Source organism: Mesoplodon bidens (genome assembly GCF_964165515.1).
Source record: "Mesoplodon bidens genome assembly, chromosome: 3".
Taxonomy (NCBI): Eukaryota; Metazoa; Chordata; class Mammalia; order Artiodactyla; family Ziphiidae; genus Mesoplodon; species Mesoplodon bidens.
Genome location: NC_138178.1, coordinates 112,401,317 through 112,423,311, shown reverse-complemented (window position 1 = coordinate 112,423,311; position 21,995 = coordinate 112,401,317). Strand labels below are relative to the sequence as shown.

Below are 21,995 nucleotides of genomic sequence, written 5' to 3'. Positions count from 1 at the left end.
GACAGACTCTACCACTGGACCACCAGGGAAGTCCCACAATCATAGTTTTGAATACATTAGTTAATATGATTGTTTAGACAAATGCTTCCCATTTAAAGTGATGTTTGTAAGGCATACTAGGGTGAATAAACAGGCTGCTTGTAGCCGGAGGTGACTGGCACATACCTCCACCAGCAGGCTAGCTGGAATGTTCCATTTAGAGGGCTTACTGGACAGTTTTTAAAGATTAAAAATATCTTTCAGGGCTTCCCTGGTGGCGCAGTGGTTGAGAGTCCGCCTGCCGATGCAGGGGACACTGGTTCGTGCCCTGGTCCAGGAGGATCCCACATGCCGTGGAGTGGCTGGGCCTGCGCGTCCAGAGCCTGTGCTCCGCAACGGGAGGGGCCACAACAGTGAGAGGCACGCATACCGAAAAAAAAAAAAAAATCTTTCATAAAAATGAAAAAAAACTCCTTAAACTGATCTGTCATATACATTTCATATTTCCGTATGTCAGGTTTATGTCAATTGAGACAGACATGTGCCTTTTGTTTAATTACAATTATACTTTTCAGAATAGCTTAATACCAACAAAATGCTAATCACCAAATTGGCTTTGTTCACACCCAGCAGATTCTAATCCAAACTCAAGAAGAAAAAAACCAAAGCTACTTGACTCCACCAAAGCCAAAGTGATGGAGATGCTCTATGGAAATCAAGCAAAAATCACAGGGCTTAAGCCTGTCAAGGTAGAAAAATGAAAACAACTCCAGGATCTTTAAAAAGTTTGGACTGAACTATTCTGCTAGTTCACACCGCTCCCCTTTTTTTTCATTTTCATTTAACATTGCATTTCCTCTTTCCTAGTCTGATGTGCCCACAGTTTATTTTTCTTTGCTGACTGGAACAAAATAGTTTTTATTTTTTAATTTGTATTGAAAGTTTGATATAAGAAAATTCTAGATGCTCAACCTCTTTCCCGCACCTATCTCTTGCTTACAGTGAACCTCTTTTCAATGAATATCTAATGAAGGTAGCTGTTAAATAAAAATGAATGTTATATAAAAAAGTAAGGGGCTTCCCCGGTGGCGCAGTGGTTGAGAGTCCGCCTGCCTATGCAGGGGACATGGGTTTGTGCCCTGGTCCGGGAGGATCCCACGTGCCGCGGAGCGGCTAGGCCCGTGAGCCATGGCCGCTGAGCCTGCAAGTCTGCAACGGGAGAGGCCACAGCAGTGAGAGGCCCACGTACCGCAAAAAAAAAGAAAAAAAAAAAAGTAAGAAAAAAACCAAACCTGTTATTCAATGCAGCAATTTTACCTCCACATGTAGACCATATATGCATATGTGCAGAGATAATGGGTGTATCTCTGGAATAGAAGTAAATGGAAATAGTATTACAGTATCAAAGAGAATAAATTATTCCACTGTAAATTTATCTGTTTATTTTTATCTCCACACCACCGCTAGAATGCAGTGGGGTAAGAGATCTGCATGTCTTGTTCTACTGCTATGTTCCTGACATTGCCTGGCACATAGTAGATACTCAATAAATAGGTGTTAAACTGAATTCAATACATAGGATCAAAACAAGTTATCATTCCCTGATTCTAGGATTGGAAATAGAAGGAAACCTGAGACATGTAGCAGGACTACCAACTTCCCTAACTTCCACTGGCTTTTTTATTCCCTAAATAGAACCTAACTCCTGTGGTCACTGCACCCAGCAACTCCGTTGCTTTCTGGTCAGCCTCTAATTCCTGTAGCTCATGCAGACACGAGCTTGGGCCTCCTTGAAACAGGCTGGGACAAAGATTAACTTCTTCCCAGAACCTAGTAATGGCTAATGAGCTCTGTGGAATAATATTTCTAAGTATTCATCATACCGGAATCAATATCAATGTGCTGTCAGTGTGTGCATTAGCCCCACAGTCAAACAAAGAACAGCCCTTACGGCCCAATAATGACACTGGGCGTGGATAGCTGGGGATGGGCAAGATGATGCAGAGATGACTATAGCAGCTCTCCTCAAACACAAGGCTTCCAGGATGTTGCACAAGACGGTCATTCTTGTACTTTGTCAGAGGTAGGCAGCATTTAGATTCAGCCACTGATAATACTCAGCAAAATAACTCTCTTTTATCTTCCTAACCCATGAGATGGATTACACCTTCCTGACTGTAAGAGAAGTCTACTCGTCTATTCCTTGCTGGTGTTGGCAAGGAATTCAAACGTCTTCAAGTTAGCAGAGCACTACATATGTAGCTGGTAAGACAGGTACAACAGACTTGAATCATTACTGACTCAGGTAAGACCTGCTTTTATTACAACTCCATCAGGCCCACACTCATTCGTGTAGCATTTCCCATACTCAGATCCCGCTAGAAAGATATGTCAAGCAAGGGTACTGGCAAAAGGTCTGAGCATCAAGTCTGCATTACTTTAATCTCTGGGATCAGAGTAGGATCTGACCAAGATTCATGCTCATCCCTGTAGTAAAATGGATCTTAGTGCTGTAAATGAGATTTCATTCTATGTGTGAAATCTGATTTTCCAATTACAATGAGAAGGGTGGGGTGAGTTTGATAGAGTAAAGATGACTGCTCTTATGGTATACACAGTTAAGATGTTATAAAACTAAGATGACTGTGGGTAAGCAGGTGGGCATCACAGTCAAATCACATTGATTTGGAATCCTGGTCTAATAACTTATTAACTATATGACCTTAGCCAAATTTGTAACCTGGCTAAAACTTAGTTTCTGTAAAATGTAAATAATAATAACTTAATCCTATAAAATGAGATTGTTACTCTCTATCTCATAATGTCATTATAAGGGCTGAATAAGTTACATACAATGTTTAGTCCAGTGCCAATACATAATAAGAATTGAATAAATAAGAGCTGTGGTTGTTACTATGATTTTTCTTTTTATCACCCCACCATGGCCTAGTTATCTACAAAGAATTAACTTCTTTGTACCTTTGTAATTCAGTGAAGAAAGCCATAACCAAAAGCATGGAGGAAGTTAGTTTCTTGTCAGGCTTCCATGGTCTAATCTTGGCCACACAATAAATATGATCTTAATGATCTTTCACTAATCACTGTGAAACAAAATTCTCTAAATTCTAGAAAGTTTCAGTGAAACACCACAAAATGCAGCCATAGAGCAATCTCTCCCTTCCCCCAGACACACTCACACCCCATCCACCCCTTGGGGATATATTAAACTAAGACAACTGAAATAGCCTTAGCCAGTAATTAAGACACAGCTAATCAGAGAGCAGCACAGGCTGTGGCTCTCTGCAAAGAAACCGAGCACCCAGGATGACAGCTCCCGTTACTAGGGCTTTGTTCTCCTAGAGCAAAAAGAGCACAAAAGCATAAAGTTGGGGAACTGCAAAAGCATTTTGAACATTTGCAGACGTGAGGAGAGATCACAGGCCCTCTAAACTAGAAGGAGATTCTACCAAATAACTGCGTCAGCCCACACCCTCCAGCGCCTTCCCCACCCTCAAAGCATGACTCCACTTTTCCTATCATTGCCTTTAAGGAATCTGGCTTCTGCGACTTCCAGTAATGGTACAAATCACCCATGATGAAGCAGCTGAGAGCACTGTTAGACAAAAGAAACAAAAATTAAGCAAATAGGAAACTCCTTAAAATGCTGCCTTTGGTTATTTTTATTCCTAGCAATTTATGTTACCAAAGCAAGTCTTTCTTCATTGCTTTTCCTTGCAAGTAATACTTTAAATGAATTCCAATGGCCACTGAGTGATTTTCTCCAGACCCATAATCTAGCCACTAGATGCACTTTCCCCTCCCCCATCACCATCTAGCACTCCTCCCTGTCACCTTAGAGCTTCTGACTTAGCTGTATTCACACCCAGAAGTCCCAGCAGAGCTTTCTGTTCACATTTTACGACATAAAAAAAGCAGGCAATGAAACCATGCTCCTAAGTGCCTGCGATAAAGCCAGGCTGAGCTGACCTCTCCCATCCCAAACAGCTGCATGTCAGGCACATAAACTTAAAGGACCAAGAGCAGCATGTGTGTGATGTGTATAAACAAACTAATTAAATCCAAGGTCTTTCATCCCAGCTAGCACCTAATGGGACCAATAGGCTCGACTCTGTGCAAAAAAAGCCACAAAACAACAAAAAAAACAAATCACTCCAAGCTAGCAAGAGGTATTGCTTTTCCTGCTTCCTGTGATACATCTCTCTTAGGCTCAATAAACAGCCTCAAAGAAGAGGAACTCAAGGGTTGCCGTTCATTCCTGTACGACTTTTCAAATAAAAACTATCAGCTTGGCAGCACTGAGCCAAAGACCACTCCCTGATCCCAAGTGGACACACTGATCAATTGGACTGACATGCGCCTCCTCCTTTCCTTCCCTTAGTAGCAATCAGCAGCACCGGGGAAATCCATTGCCCAAAACAAAAGGCAACTCACTGCTCCTTATCTGATAATGTCAGGTCATATTTTTTAGGAAAAAAAAATAATAATGAAGAGGCCTAAAGACAGAGCTAGGAGTTGAAATAAGCACCATACGTGTTTACATAGAGTTTCAGAATTGAGTTGAGGTTATGACTGAGCCCAGAGATCTGTATTTGCCACAATCACTGAGGACTCTGCTATTTATTCATCTTATCAGATTCTGGTTAAAGTTAAGCAAGAGGTAGCAACACCACTGCCACTTGCAGAGGCTCTCCATAGGGTACCCTTCACTGCAACTGCCGCAGAGAGGAGACTTGTTACAAGTCAGCCTGCAGATAACTCCAGCTATTTTGAGGACTAGCTAGAGATGAAAAAATATTGTGGCAGTCTTTTAACTAATTATGAAGGACACGGGTCGAAGGACTATCATATAAATCAATAGGCTCAAGTAATTTCATTTTGTTTGGGTCTCTATGTTTTTTAAAAATTCTGTCTTGAACATTCAAGAGATCCCCTTTCACATCAGGGTTATGTCAAATGCTTATTCAGCATTCATTCCTTGCCATGAAGAAACTGAAACCCAACCGAGGTAAATACTGAATTTCATACTGTAAATCACCTAATATTTCATAAATCACAAGAACAAATAGGGGACCAATGAGCTCTCCCCATAAAAAAGAAATAGATATCTTTACAATCTTTAAATACTGTGAACTGCTCAATTTAGAGCCTATTTGGGGTTTTGCAATAGAAAAATATCTTATGTTTATGAAAAATTCCATGAGAACACTAAAAATAACAGGCAGAGATAGAACAAGAATAATTCCACATATTTTGATCCCTCTATGACTCTTATAGGCCTTTGTCTTAACCCAGCAGCCTGAAAACAGATTTAGGTAAAACAGCCCTTCTTTCCCTAGTCCATTTTAAGCAGACAACATCCCCCCATCACCGCCTTAGCAGACACCGACTAACCAAGAAAACAGCCATAAAATTAAGGCCCAGACATTTAACACTCACCATCTCCTGCTCCCACCGCCTTCTTTTGATGTTTACAGCACATCTGTAGGATGCAATACTAGGAGATGCCTTGTTTGACCTGCTGCATGATGCTGTGACATCAGTTCAGATGATGCAGCTCATTATGGGAAAGACTGCTGTTGCTATGGCAACTGGGATGTGCTAGGAATCCTTGCTGCATTTCCAGTGGAGCCTGAGACAATACGGAAGCCCTGTAAGAAACAGACAATATGCAAAATTTAGATCAAAGGAAGAGGATCCCTCATTGGGCTAAAATCCATAGGTTTAAAAGGGATTTCCCTGAAGTCATTTTGGAAAAAATAAAAATTACCTCCTACTTTGTTGTTACACACTTAGAAAAAGTGGGGGGGTGGAATGAGATTTAGTGCTAAAACAAATAAAAACTCAAATGGACAATGTTTCTCTGTTAGGCAATTTGATTACTTTTTCCTCTCTGGACAGCGTTTCAATTACTTTTTTTTAAAGTTACTAAAAAGAATTTTTCTCATTTGTCAAAGACCAAAAGAACAGAAAAAAAAATTAAAAATGGAATATAAACAGCTGAGAAAGTGACTCTAATTCTAAAGAAAATAGGCTTTAATTCTCAGAATATGGACAAACTCCTACCAACAAAGTCTATCCTAATCATTTCCACTGATGGACACCAACCCAGACACATGACACGTGACACAGAACCTTCTCATGCAGACTAGCCCCAGCTCTCACTTGAGCATTGGATAGGCACATGGAAGGAGGTTTAGAATCTAGGGGGCACACCACATCACCTTCAACTTCTCGGGCCCCTTCCCTTGACATGCAGAGAACCCCTACCACTCAGGGACAAAAGGCAAGAGTCTTTTTCTGGGACCAAACCTTGTAGCTGGAACAAATGGCAGACCTGCTAGAAACTTCCTAAATCATTGGCATTCCAAACATCGGGGTTCTGTTTTCCTCTCTATGGGGCAATGAGACACACAGGAGGAAATTACTCACACCCCTCCCCCCACAAAAGCTGAAACTGCGTGAAAAGCCACATTTAGATAAGACATAGTGAGGTATTTCTGTAGTTCCTAAAAGAAAAGCAAATCTAAAGCAATCATTTCTTTCCACTCCTGAGCAGAAACAAACATTATGTGATGCGAACTGGGGAGAAGGAGACATGGACAAAGCAGCCATCTCTTGCATATTTAATACTCTCAGACCATGGATAGAGAGAGAATCAAGCTGACCGACATACATCCACTCTATCTGCACAACTCTGGGGAAGAACAACATTCTAAAACCCCCAAATCTGATGAGACAATTATGTCGTCCCCTCCTACTTGAGATTTTAAACGGCATTGTTAACCAGCAGCATGGGGGATGGGGAGATGAAATAGCAGAAGGAATTCAGGCAGTGGCTTGGTAAATGGGGGCTGATAAAATGCCTGAAAGATGCCAAGATCCTAGCAGGGTGCACCATCAGCTATGCACAGAGCATCCCCTCCCTGATGCAAAGCCAGGATTATTCTTGCTTCACCTAATGAGGAATTGGGAGGCCAAGAGCAAGATGTGAAGCTGCCTGCTCAAGTCATCCATGCTCTTAGTCATGGGCAGAGCCTGACTCCCACCCTTTATCTTAGGCCACATGCCACACCAAGGGAAGTAACAGGCAGCCACTCCAGTGCAAAGAGCACCGATCTGGGATTCAGGAAACCCAAGTGTTAATGCCAGTTCCTCAAGTGAGCATCTGTGTAACATCAGGTCAATCAATTAACCTCTCTGGGCCTCAAGTTTTCCATCTGCAGAGATGATGGATTTAGCTAATAACCATGGTTTTCAAGTTTTTTGTTAGTAGTGGAACCCTATCTTCTAATGATACAGACCAAAGCTGGGCTGCCCTGGTTGAGAGGGTATAAGAAGCCCAGAGCCAAGTTTGACAAGCTCTTCTCAACCCCATCCCCCATCTCACCTGCTATGATCTGACCTCTGAAGGCACTCTGATGAAACCCTCAGCCACTGGGGAAGATGGAGTGAAAGTCATGGCTCTATGACAATATTATCAGCCTTTCCATAACTGAAATCCACGGTTCTATAAAAGGGAGAGAAGAGGGTGGGATCAGGTGTTCCAGACTTGAATATGGCTTCTCAGTATGAGTTTCCTTTGCCAGAAAAAAGTCATTGGTTTGGTGGGAAAGGATGGATGTCTCATCAAATCTGAGGCCAAGTCAGACTTTTAACAACCTGAAGTGGCTGAATTACTGGCCCCCAAAATGGCCTGGATTGGCTTAAAAAGTGGACCCATAAAGCAGAAGCAAGTCATGAAGTATTTTCTTGCTGTGTGAATGGGGCTGTAGTAATTCACCTTGCATTTCCCAATGGCCTTTCTCACTACCCCCAAATCCTCAATTTGTGGTGTTGTTTTGAGGACTGCATGCGCTAATGTTTACAAAAGCATTTGGAAACCAAAAGTGTCAGAAACGTTGAACCTTTGTTAATATTGTCGTTAACAGCCCACTCACCCCAGTCAGGGGAGGCTATTTAGCTCTCGCCTGTAGGTCCAGTAAGATTCTGGACTCTGGAATAAGATGGTTAGGAAATGGCTTACAAAGTCTGCACAGCTACCAATGCGGGCTTACCCCTCACTACTCACTTCAGGGAAGGTAATGGACAAGGGGTCCTCCCAGGGGACAGAGCCAGGGCCATGGGCAGAATGGATAAACAGCTCCTCTTGGAGAACAGAGTCAGGGCCATACCAAGGAAACTCTCCTACTTCCAGGTGGCCATTCTTACTAGCCAAGGGTCATTTCAACCCTAAGCAATATTACTTGGCTATACTGTTGACATTTTATTATTTTCAGGTTTCCAGGAGAACAGAGCTACAGAATTAACCAAAGGTCGAAATCTTATGCAGAAGGAGAAGGGGTTTAGTTAATCCTTTACCAACAATGTCCACTTCTGGAATTCCGGCTTCAAAATTGACCTTCATTCACAAAATATACAAGTACTCAAGCACTCTAACCACAGGCCTACATGACCATATACCCATGCTGGCTGTAGATGCTGTTTTTTTTTTTGTTTTGTTTTGTTTTTTGCGGTACGCGGGCCTCTCACTGTTGTGGCCTCTCCCGTTGCGGAGCGCGGCTCCGGATGCGCAGGCTCAGCAGCCATGGCTCACGGGCCCAGCCGCTCCGTGGCATGTGGGATCTTCCCAGACCGGGGCACGAACCCGTATCCCCTGCATCGGCAGGCGGACTCTCAACCACTGCGCCACCAGGGAAGCCCTGTAGATGCTGTTTTAATCAGTACACTATATACTTTCTAAGAACATTTGTTGGCCAAAAATATTTGGACACCAAATTACAGTGGTCATGTGTGGCTCTTACTGTTGTCAAACGCACACCATCCCTTCTACTTTTTTTAGATAACCGCGCAGATATTATTATTAATCATGGGTGATCAGAATAGAATTTGCAACCATAATATTAATAATAAGCTCAGTTATTATTGTAGTTAGCTAATGTTTGGATTTATTATTTCCTCTCAGACATTACCTCTTCCACATTCTAACTTATATGCTTTGGGTGGGAATCCAACCAAGGAATGCAGAATGCCGCTCAGTCTTAAGCCAAAAAGCTTGTTCCATCCCCAGACATACAGAAATTAGTTCAGAGATGATATGAGACCCCACTGAAGCCAATAAGATACAGTGAGACATTGTAAAGAAATCACTGTTGGCTCCTGGTTTTGAAAGGGTGTCAAATCTGAAGTAGCTCATCCATTTTGTATTCATGAGTGAAGAACCTGTCTAAGCCAACAGAGGGAGGGCTGAGCTGAGTTGAGAGAAAAGAAACTGAGTTCTGATGACACTGCTTGGGCCAGAAATCAGCCCTACTCTGACTCTGTAGGTTATAAAAGCCAAAAAGCCCCTTTTCTGATTCAGCCAGTATGTTTTGGGGTTTCAGTCACAGTAAACAGAGCCCTAACTGATCCAATCATTGAAGAAACTGTGTAAGGCATAAAGTGGCACCATTAGCATGAAGCGTACTTGGAAGAAAAAAAAAAAAAAAACTTGGGCTCTGGAATGGTGCATGAGACTGAACAGTGAGACTCCTCAAAGGGTTAGGGTCAGGGCCAGAGATGGCAAGACCCCCTCACAAGGAAGGTGCAATGCATTATTCATCTTTTCTCCTGGATATTCCCAGACTTGACAGTGACTCCAATCAGCTTAAGCCCCATTCCTCTGTCCTTTCCCAGGCAAAATTCCCATCAGCAAAGGCCAAAAAGCCTCCAAAAGCCCAGGGAGGATGGATTAGTTCCTGAATGAACACCTCAATTTGGAACCTGAAGCAAACCTTGGGGTGATTTTCGCCAAAGAAACTGGCCCCAACCTGTTCAAAGGTCTCCCTGTCATCTTCTGAATTTAAGATTTTCTCTTGCCCAACTTTAGAGTTAATATGGTTTGCTGCTTCACTAGATTTAACGCCAAACAAAAACATTCGACATAAAACCAAGTGGCTTTAATGTGCTGGTGGAAGTCCAGTTGTGCTGAGTTATATAGGTAAAGGAAATACCTATATATGTCAGAACCAACATATGATGAGGGTTTATGTGCTGTTTAAATTTTGCACTGGCATTTCTGGGCTTTCCTGTTGTAGTACTCAATTTTTTCATAGGTCTTAATCTTATCTACTCAAGTAAACAGCTCTTTAGGGTACTACCAAGGTCTTGTGCTACTTTTGATTCCCCCATAACCTTTAGCGCACTCCTAGGCATAAGTAATCCCCTAACAAGTCCTTCTTAATTTCTTTTTTGTTAAAGTAACATCATTTCTATTCCAGGCAAAGAAAAATTTCCTAACAGCTTTCTCCTTATCACAGCAGAGTTTGAAATGTTATAAGATTTTACTAAGGCTTACATGTGTAAATCTTTTCCCCTTCCTTTTGCTGCCTAAAATAACAAAAAGTAATTTGCTACTAAGAAAATCTGACCAAAAATGATAACGTAAGCCAGCAAACATTTAATATGTGTCATCAGAGACAGAAGGAATAGTGATCATGATACCTGTTTCAAGTTATTTACAACTGAGTCTTTTAATTAACATAGCATTTTCAGCCCACACGGTCTTTTAAAAAACTAGATTCCTCCCCTTACCTGAGAAAAATCATGAATAAAATAACTAAACCTCATTTACATTAAAATAACTAACCCTGCAGAAGCATAATGCATTCTAGAAAGATGGAGTTTCCCGAGATAACTTTAGTTAGAAAAAGTGATTCTTTTCTCTGGAAAAGAAACAAATTACATCATACCTTCATATGTAAAATTCCTACAGTAAATAATACGTTAAAGGGCTCACTAAATCAAAGTTACAAGTATCTCTGATAAAAGAGATTTGTTTTACAAGGTACAAACATTTTTTTAAGTGAATAATCCAATTTAGCAAATGTACTCTTAAAAATCAGCTCTATATAAAGTAGAGTTACACACCATTGGTAAAGTTATCTTCATTGGCTAGAGTGCTATGAAACAAGCAAGAGAGCTGAAATGTTCAGCCGATTACAAGTATCCATTTTGCTTTACATCTAACTGAGTCGTTATATCAGGCTGCCTTATATTCCATTAACTGGATGCATGTCTGTCATGGAAACAACTTCAAGCATCTTCAGGGCAAAGACTAAGTCTTCCAGAGCAGAGTAGTTTGTGTAGCAAACACTTGTTGTGTACATTGCCTAGTAAATGCTTCTTTACATGAGTTTGTCAAACTCAGAGACTTGATCCTGGCCAGCTAAAGACATGCAATTAGAAACTCCCAAACCACCAGTCAAACACAAATATACATGCATATAAACACATACACATATAGATTTAAAAACATAGGTGAGAATGAGTTTTTGCACATAATACCAATATTTCCCTCTTACTCTAGCCAGTGATAACATTTTACTTTTAAATGTACTAATTTACTGCTGGTTTAAACATTCTATCAAAATGTATTTATTGTAAAAACATTTCACCATAATACAAAATATTATTGCTTCATGGAATTCTTTTGAAAAAGATTACACAGACACAAACATAAAAGTAAATCTAAAATATTCGTAAGTATACATGTCACAAAAAGAACATATACCATAATAAATACACTGAGATAACATACAAAACAATAAAGTCAAGTAATAAAAGCATTGCTTTACCTAGCTCTATGTTTATAGTGCTTGCTCGGTGCTATGGACTGAATATGTGTATCCCCCCAGAATTCACATGCTGAAATCCTAACCCCCAAGGTAATGGTATCAGGAAATGGAACTTTTGAGACGTGACCAGGTGATGAAGGTGGATCACTCATAAATGGGATTAGCGCCCTTACAAAAGAGGCCCCAAAATGCTCCCTTGACCTCTTTTACCATATGAGGACAAAGCAAAGAGCATTGTCTATGAACCAAAAAGTGGGTTCTCACCAAACACAGAATCTTCCAGCCCCTTGATCTTGGACTTCCCAGACTCCACAACTGTGTGAAATTAATGTCTGTTTTTCATAAGCTACCCAGTCTATGGTATTTCTGTTATAGCAGCCCAAACAGATTAAGATCCCAGCTCCTCAAAACTAAGTTGTGTTTCTATATACCTACAACAAAAGATAAATTAAGAAAACAATCCTATTTACAATGGAGTCAAAAAGAATAAAATACTTAGTAGTAAATTTAACCCAGGAAGGTGAGAGATCAGTACACTGAAAATTATAAAACACTGATGAAAGAAATTAAAGCAGACACACATAAATGGAAAGGTAGCCCATGTTCATGGATTAGAATAAATAACATTGTTAAAATGTCCGTACTACTCAAAGCAATTTTCAGATTCAATTTAATCCCTATCAAAATGTCAGTGCATTTTTTACAGAAATAGAAAAAACAACCCTAAAATTTGCATGGAACCAAAAAAGATCACAAATAACTAAAGCAATCCTGAGCAAGAAGAACAAAGCTGGAGGCATCACACTTCCTGATTTCAAACTATCATAAAAGGCTATAGAAAGCAAAACAATGTGGTACTGGCATAAAAATAAACACATAGATCAATGGAATAGAATAGAGAGCCCCAAAACAAACCCATGCATATGTGGTCAACTAACTTTCAACAAAGGCACCAAGAACACAAAATGGGAAAAGATAGCCTCTTCAGTAAGTGGAGCTGGGAAAACTGGATATCCACATGCAGAAGAATGAAATTGTGCCCTTATCTTACATCATACACAAAAATAAATTCAAAATGGATTGAAGACTTAAGGAAAAGACCTGAAACCATAAAATTCTCAGAAGAAAATATAGGGGAAAATCTCCTTGATATTGGTCTTGGCAGTAATTTTCTGGATACAACATCAAAAGCACAGACAACAAAAGCAAAAATAAATGAGACTACATCAAACTAAAAAGTTTCTGCATAGCAAAGGAAAAGAAGAAAATATTTGCAAACCATATATCCAATAAAGGTTTAATATCCAAAATATAAAAGAATTCTTACAACTCATAGCAAAAAAACAATCCAATTTAAAAATGGGCAAAGGATCTGAATAGACACTTTTCCAAAGAAGATATACAAATGGCCAAAAGGTACATGAAAGATATTCAACCTCACTAATCAGGAAAATGTAAATCAAAACCACAATGAGATATCACTTCACACCTACTAGGATGTCTGTTATCAAAAAGACAATGGATAACAAATATTGTCCAGAATGTGGAGAAAAGGGAGCCCTTATACACTGTTGGTGGGAATGTAAACTGGTACTGACTGCCACTATGGAAAACAGTATGGAGGTTCTTCAAAAAATTAAAAATAGAACTACCGTATGATCCATAAATCCTACTTCTGGGTATATATCCGAAGGAAATGAAATCACTATCTCAAAGAGATATCTGCCCTCCAATGTTCATTTCAGCATTACTCACAATAGCCAAAATATACAAACAACCTAAGTGTCCATCAAAAGATGAAAGGATAAAGAAAATGTGGAAGACATATATAATCTGTGGAAGATATCTATATACGGGATTTATATCTCCCATTCCATATATAAGTGTGTGTGTGTGTGTATATATATATAAAATACATTCAGCCATAAAAAAGAAGGAAATACTGCCATTTGTAACAACATGGATGAACCTGGAGGGCATCATGCTAAATGTAATAAGCCTGAGAAAGAGACAAATACTGTATGGTGTAAGTGGAATCTGAAAAAAAAAATTTTTAACTCATAGAACAGAGAACAGAATGGTGGTTGCCAGGGCCTTGGGGAAGATGTTGATCAGAGCGTACACACTTTCAATTATAAGATGAGTAAGTTCTGAGGATGTAATGTACAGCATGGTGACTATAGTTGATAATTCTGTATTGTATATTTGAAATCTGCTGAGAGTGTATCAATAGACCTTACGCATTCTCACCAAAGAAACCAAAAACCCAGTGACCACGTGAAGTGATAGGTGTGTTAATTAAGTTGATTGTGGTAATCATTTCACAATATATATGTATAGCAAATCATCATATTGTACAAATTAAATATATTACAATTTTATTTGTCAACTATACCTTGATAAAGCTGGGGGACAGAGGGAGAAAATAACAACAACAAGAAAAAAGACACCCAGATCTTGTATGGAATTTAGCCAACAAGAAAAAAGACAACCATATCTTGTATGTTTCCTAACTAATATAAGATCAAAATACTTCAGGACCTGTTTTAGTTGGTGTGCTGGCCCTTGGCTTAATGTCTTAAAACACCCAAGAAGTGTGGCATAACTGTAGATAGTACCTGCTGTAGTTGGTCAGCATTTTAATAATGTGCCATTCAGGTTTTAAAATGTTAGTGGTGTGCTATAGAGTATCACGAATAGTACAAGAGATGAGACAGACTGAACAAAAAGATGATGTGTCACAGTAAAAATGAGCCAGCACCATTTATCTATCTGGGACTTCAAGTGGTGATTTAAAATAAGTAAATACCACCACCCCTCCCCCGCCCCCACCAAAGTGGCACCATTCTGAGGCACTGTTTCTGATGCTGTGTGGGCTCCCATGTATTGGTGGGCTTTGAAATCAGCTTTGGAGTCTCCTTACTAGGAGACAGCCTTATGAGTAACTGTCACGCAGACGGTGGGACCTGAGGAGAGTCTAAGTCCCACCTGCCTCATGGTCTCCCTCACAAACCTGCTTTGGTTCCTAAATTACCTCAGAATCCACTCCACTCAGTTGGAAGCTAATGAGTGTTTTGGAGGAGAGGTGTCACCATCTGCCATCGCAGCCACTGATACCCGCAAGGCAGTGCGTGCTGTGGGACAGGCACTAAGCAGACGAGTGGGAAGACAAATAGGTTGAAGCCCCACCACTAACAGCCACAGGAAATCGGGCAAGGCATTAACCTCTCTCAGAGTCCTCAACTGCAAAATGAGGAGTAACTGCTCTGCTTACCTAACAGTGCTATGAGAATCTAGGAAGCAAATGCCGTATTTCTAAGTGTTATAAGAAAGAAAGGGAAAGGAGGAAATGAGTAAAGGGAAAGGGGAAAAAAATGTTGGAAGGGAAAAGAGAAGGAAGAAAAAGAGGAAAAGAAAGAGGGAGAGAGGTAAGTAAAGGGACAGGGGAATGAGGAAGAGAAAAAAGGGCAGGGAAAAGGGGAGGAGGAATGAAAAAACGAGGGGAGGAAAAGAGCAAGGGAAATGGGGGAAAGTGGAAGGGGAGAAGCAACAGGAAGGGAAAGCAGCACAGAGGAAGGGAAAAGGTGCGAAGGAATGTAGGCTTTGGAGCCTGAATTCTTCTAGGCTCTGCTCCCACCTAGGTGTATGTCCTTGGGCAAAGCATTTATCTAAGCTCCACATTTTTCCTCTGGGAAATGGGGATAATAATTCTGCCTTTCAATGTTATTATTAAGATTATCTATTCATTTTTTCAACCAATATTTAGTGAGCACCATTCTAGGTGCTTGGCATGCATCAGTCAACAAACAGACCAGAATCTCTGTCTTTGGGGAGCTGACATTCTAGTGTGAATTGAAGTGTCTAGCATGGTACTTGGCATATACCAGAAACTCAGTAGATGTTAATTAACATTTTCATTGATACTAACAATGTATGGTGTTTATAAAATGTAAAATATTATTATTAGCTCAAATTAATCAGATTAGCCAGATTCCATTTCTATGGAGAAACGGAACTTAGAAGAGGTAAACTCTGATGAGGAAGGGAAGAAAGTTCCGGCAAACCAGATGGTACCAGGTAGAGAGACTGAGGTGGAACCCCTGTGTGCCCAGGATGCACCACCCTGCAGCATCAGTTGAAGAAAACTGCTCTTCGACTGAAACACCCACTGTGGACTGTTAAATGAGGAGAAAAATACTACTATAATATTTGAGATGTTACATGTATTTTTCAAAGCTGCCCAGGTTATTCTAATGGTCAGTCAGGATTGAGAACTGCTGAACTAAAAAATTCATATGTGAATAATTAAGAGTAACTTTGCTGCACTATGTTAAGTATAAGTATATAATTAATGTACATGAAGGATTGCTATGCACTTCCTGTGGCTAGAACAGGAACTTTTGAGCTTTTCTACTAAGGGTGACATATTCGTTCTGATCCACACTTTACTTGTTCACTTGACTTACAGAAGGTGAGGGGGAGTATGCAAGATGAGAGAAGTAGAATGAAAGGATCTTGAATGTGCCTTAAAGAGGGCTCAGTCTATGGGGTGAGGGGGATGTGGAGCCACTCAGAATTTTAAACTAGGAAGAGGCATATTCTAAATGCTATCCTTCTAAGAGTTTTATAATATGTCCTCATCTGGAATTCTTAGAAACGGGTTCTTTTATTAATCTCTAAACTGGTATAGTTCTCCCTTTTATTTTTTTTTTTGTATCTAAAAGCTATCTTTTAAAAATACACTCTCGGACTTCCCTGGTGGTCCAGGGGCTAAGACTCCACGGTCCCAATGCAGGGAGCCTGGGTTTGATCCCTGGTCGAGGAACTAGATCCTACATGCTGCAACTAAGAGTTCACATGCCACAGCTAAAGATCCCGCATGACACAAAGAAGATCCTGCACATGGCAACAAAGCTCCCACATGCTAAAACTAAGACCTGGTGCAGCTAAATAAATAAATATTTAATAAATAAATAAATAAATAAAAATACACTCTCAGCTTAAATTACTAAGGAAACATATATACAGCAAAGGTATACAGAGTAAGGGATTCAAATATTTTAGACAAATATGAGTTACTTTTTGGGAAATAAGGAAGAATAAATGAGAGAAAAAATTATAATAATTATTCTTATAATAGCTAACTATGTGAGAGGCATGGTTAGGGTATGTATTAATTCATTTAATCATTAAATAATCCTGTGAGAAAGGTACTGAGTCTCATTTTGCAGATAAGGAACAGAGGCGCCAAGAGTTGCTCAAGATCTTGCTGCTGTAAGTGGCAGAACCAGGATTTGAATCCAGGTGGGTGGACTGACTACAGAGCCTGTACTCTTTTTTCTTTTAATTAAAGTATAGTTGATTTACAATGTTGTGTTAGTTTCTGGCATACAGCAAAGTGATTCAGCTATACATATATATATATATGTATTATTTTTCATATTCTTTGCCATATGGTTTATTACAGGATATTGAATATAGTTCCCTGTGCTACACAGTAAATCCTTATTGTTTACTGATTTTACTTACATAATATGTATCTGTTAATCCCATACTCCCAATTTATCTCTCTCCCTCCCCTTTCCTCTTTGGTAACCATAAGTTTGTTTTCTATATCTGTGAGTCTGTCTCTATTCGTAAATAAGTTCATTTGCATCATATTTTAGATTCCACATATATGTAATATCATATGGTATTTGTCTTTCTCTTTCTGACTTACTTCACTTAGTATATTTATCTCTAGGTCCATCCATGTTGATGCAAATGGCATTATTTCATTCTTTTTTATGGCTGAGTAATATTCCATTGTGTATATATACCACATCTTCTTTATGCATTCATCCGTCAATGGACATTTAGGTTACTTCCATGTCTTGGCTATTGTAAATAGCACTGCTATGAACACTGGGGTGCATATATCTTTTCAAATTATATGAAAATAATATAATTATTTTTCTCTGGATATATACCCAGGAGAGGACTGCTGGATCAGATGGCAACTCTATTTTTAGTTTTTTGAGGAACCTCCATACTGTTCTCCATAGTGGCTATACCAATTTACATTGCCATCAACAGTGCAGGAGGGTTCCCTTTTCTCCACACCCTCTCCAGCACTTGTTATTTGTAGATTTTTGATCATGGCCATTCTAACTGGTGTAAGGTGGTACCTCATTGTAGTTATGGTTTGCATTTCTCTAATAATTAGCGATGTTAGCATCTTTTCATGTGCTTATTGGCCATCTGTATGCCTTCTTTGGAGAAATGTCTATTTAGGTCTTCTGCCCCTTTTCTGATTGGGTTGTTTGCTCTTTTGTTATTGAGTTGTATGAGCTGTTTGTATATTTTGGACAGAGCCTGTACTCTTAACCTCCAAGACACAGCATATTGAATATAATCCCCAAAATGTTTATATTTATCTCTGGAACACAAACGCTCCCTCATTAACAGACCTTTCCAGGCATCTTGCCTTGACCACGTGGTTCCCCAGCAGCAACCCAGAATTCAGTCAGCAGTGGAAAAGAGAGACCATGCTCACTCCAATAATCTACAATATAAATTAGCTGTGTATAAATCATGAAGAGGAGACTATGCCTTAAAGAGCTTCCAACTGACCCCTCACATTTTAGAGGCTACCAATTGCAAAAGTCTTGCCTAACAAAACTTTGTTGGTACAATCTGACACTCATGGGCATGTATTAAGTTTTCAATAAATTCTTGTTGATCAAAGCAATACCCAGATCTAAACTATGCAGCCACTAGCTCAGACATTTTTCTATTACAAACTCAGTTTTTATTATTCCTATGCATGTTTCCACAAGTTTACTAGATATTGATGCATCCATATACATTATGCAGTATTGTAAATTTGGTTTTAAAGTTTATGTAATGGTGGCCCTGCATAAAGTTGGGGTTTTTTGCTCAACATTACATTTTTTATATCTATCCAGGTAGACAGAAATAGCTCTAGGACATTCATTATAACTGCTGTAAAGTATTTCATTTCATGAGAAGCCCAAAATTCATTAATCCATTTTCCTGTTGATGGACATTTATATTGTCACTGATTATTGGTCAAATACCCTATTTGGTATATGGTAAGATACTAATTTTATTTTTTAAGAAAAAAGACCTACAAAAACAAATCCAAAACAATTAACAAAATGGCAATAAGAACATACAGATTGATAATTACCTTAAACATAAACAGATTAAATGCCCCAACCAAAAGACACAGGTGGGCTGAATGGATACAAAAACAAGACCCATATATATGCTGTCTACAAGAGACACACTTCAGATCTAGGGACACATACAGACTGAAAGTGAGGGGATGGAAAAAGTTATTCCATGCAAATGGAACTCAAAAGAAAGCTGGAGTAGCAATACTCACATCAGACAAAATAGACTTTAAAATAAATAAAGACTGTTACAAGAGACAAAGAAGAATACTACATAATGATCAAAGGATCAATCCAAGAAGAAGATATAACAATCGTAAATATATATGCACCCAACATAGGAGCACCTCAATACATAAGGCAAATGCTAACAGCCATAAAAGGGGAAATTGACAGTAACACAATAATAGCAGGGGACTTTAACATTCCACTTTCATCAATGGACATATCACCCAGACAGAAAATCAATAAGGAAACACAGGCCTGAAATGACACATTAGAGCAGATGGGCTTAATTGATATTTATAAAGCATTCCATCCAAAAGCAGCAAAATACACATTCTTCTCAAGCGCACATGGAACATTCTCCAGGATAGATCACATGCTGGGCCACAAAGTGAGCATCGGTAAATTTAAGAAAATTGAAATCATATCAAGCATCTATTCCAACCACAACACTATGAGATTAGAAATCAACAACAAGAAAAAAACCTGTAAAATATACAAACACGTGGAGGCTAAACAATATGCTATTAAACAACCAATGGACCGCTGAAGAAATCAAGATGAAATCAAAAATTACCTAGAAACAAATGAAAATAAAGCACAACAATCCAAAACCTATGGGATGCAGCAAAAGCAGTTTTAAGAGGGAAGTTTACAGAAATACAATCCTACCTCAGGAAACAAGAAAAATCTCAAATTAGCAACCTAGCCTTACACCTAAAGCAACTAGAGAAAGAAGTACAAACACAACTCAAAGTTAGTACAAGGAAAGAAATCATAAAGATAAGATCAGAAATAAATGAAATAGAGATGAAGAAAACAATAGAAAGGATCAATGAAGCTAAAAGCTGGTTCTTTGAAAAGATAAACAAAATTGATAAACCTTTAGCCAGACTCATCATGAAAAAAAGGGAGAGGGTGCAAATGAATAAAATTCGAAATGAAAAAGGAGAAGTTACAAGGGACACCACAGAAATACAAAGGATCATAAGAGACTACTACAACAAGCATATATATATGCCAACAAAATGGACCCCCTAGAAGAAATGAACAAATTCTTAGAAAGACACAAGCTCCCAAGACTGAAGAAATAGAAAATATGAACAGCCCAGGTGTTTATTTCCACATTATAGTGCCTATGCTGCTCAAGGAACAAAGCTGCTTAAAGACAACGCTACTGATCAAAGAGTGTGGCTGCACAAGGTACATGGCATGGCAAGGCTACAAGGATGTACAAGCTCAATAACTGCTAGAACTCTTGTTTCCCTGGCCTAATTTTCAGGCTTTGGGTCTGTGCTAATTTGAAGGGTTGCTTTATAAAGAGAGTCAGTAAAACACACTGTGGCTCCAGAGAGAAGCAGAACACAGGGCTGGGAATTGGGAGCCTTGAGTTTCAGTCCTGGTAACTAGCTCTGAGGGTCATTCATCTTCTCTGTGTTTCAGTTTTTGTCACGATACATGCCCTGCCATTTCTGGGGACTACTGTGAAATTCCCTGAGATAATAATGGGGAATGGGCTTCCCTGGTGGCACAGTGGTTGAGAGTCTGCCTGCCGATGCGGGGGACACGGGTTCGTGCCCCAGTCCAGGAGGATCCCACATGCCGTGAAGCGGCTGGGCCCGTGAGCCATGGCCGCTGAGCCTGTGCGTCCGGAGCCTCTGCTCCGCAGCGAGAGAGACCACAACAGTGAGAGGCCCGCGTACCGCAAAAAAAAAAAAAAAGAAAAAAATAACGGGGAATGTGCTTTCTGTATTTAAAGTCTACAGGCCAGCCCAGTGAAAATGGCAAAGGTTTTAGAACCCAACAGACCTAGGTTTAAATCCCAGGTCTGTCATTCACTAACTGTGTGATCATGGGCAAGTTACTTGCCCTCTCTAAACATAATGTTCTCATCTGTTGGAAAGAGTTAATAGTAAGACCTATCTGTTAGAATAGTCAAAATAACTAAATGAGCTAATTATAGAAAGCATCTGGCACATATTAATGCTAAATAAATGGTAAATGTTGTGCTTGTTTGCCAGCCATTATTTCTCAGGTTAGTCTTATGTAGACTATAAACATCTTCAAGGCTTTGATAATGAATTTTTAAAAATCCCTACAGCATCTGGCATAGAACTGAATATGTGAATGGTGACTAGTAGCAGCAGCAGAAGAAGCAATACTAGTAGAAGCAAAATCAGCCACAGCAGCATCAGCTAGATCACTGTTAGAGCAGCAGGTAGCAGCAACAATAATAGAGCAATAGTAGTAAGGGCAGCAATAGTAATCACTGCAATGCTGTCCCAGCCTATGCCTTCTACTGTGGATCATCTAGACCCATACTAAGAAGATAAAGTCTCCCATGCAAATAAGCACTGATTTTTAGGCATTGAGTCAAAAGAAATTAAGCAAACCCTGCAAGCTGAGGAAGCTCAAATGCTAATGGATGTTAAATACAGGTTTCATCATACTAGTCCTGTAAATTGTCATCTGTTATAAGATGCAGCAACTCTATGCTACTGTTAAATGGGGAAGATGCTAAAGAAAGAAGCTGGGAGAATTCTGAACAGTGGTGAGTCTGATTCATTCAATACTTCAGGAGAAAGAATCCTAGGCACCTGTGCTCTCAAACTTCAGCCTTGGTTAGAACCTTCTGCTCTGACTCTCAAAACCCCAACATCTTAAGAGGCTCCAGTCCTTCAGATTCGAAGTCAGTTTTTCAGGTATCAGGGAATGAGCAGAAAGGCTTAGATAACTACCTGAAAGAGAGGCCCAAGTCTGTCCCAGGTACTTTGGGGAAAAGGACAAAGAGGTTGGGAGAGCGACCACAGTGAAGCCAAGAAAATAAACTTAAAACACCAGATGGATTCCCCCATCCATCCTCACAATCTAGGTTTTCTTTCTGTGGTGAAGATTTTAATTATTGTTTGATAAAGTAACCAAAAGCATAGATGCATTGGAATTTCCTCCTTTTTGCCCTTGTTTTTAATGCATGGCTTCC

The 21,995-nt window shown here is 39.6% G+C and overlaps 1 protein-coding gene across 4 annotated transcripts in view; it reads right to left on the bottom strand.

Annotated features, from left to right (window-relative positions):
• Positions 1-21,995, bottom strand: part of AKAP6 (A-kinase anchoring protein 6) — a 595,645-nt gene that overhangs the window by 486,730 nt on the left and 86,920 nt on the right. For 3 of the 4 annotated variants that reach the window (XM_081229676.1, XM_081229679.1, XM_081229678.1), the window contains one exon: positions 5,437-5,648. The gene's annotated coding sequence lies outside the window, so the exon portion shown is untranslated. Of the gene's footprint in view, positions 1-5,436; positions 5,649-7,387; positions 7,508-21,995 lie in introns of all 4 variants that reach the window. The other variant, XM_081229677.1, reaches the window with a different exon arrangement.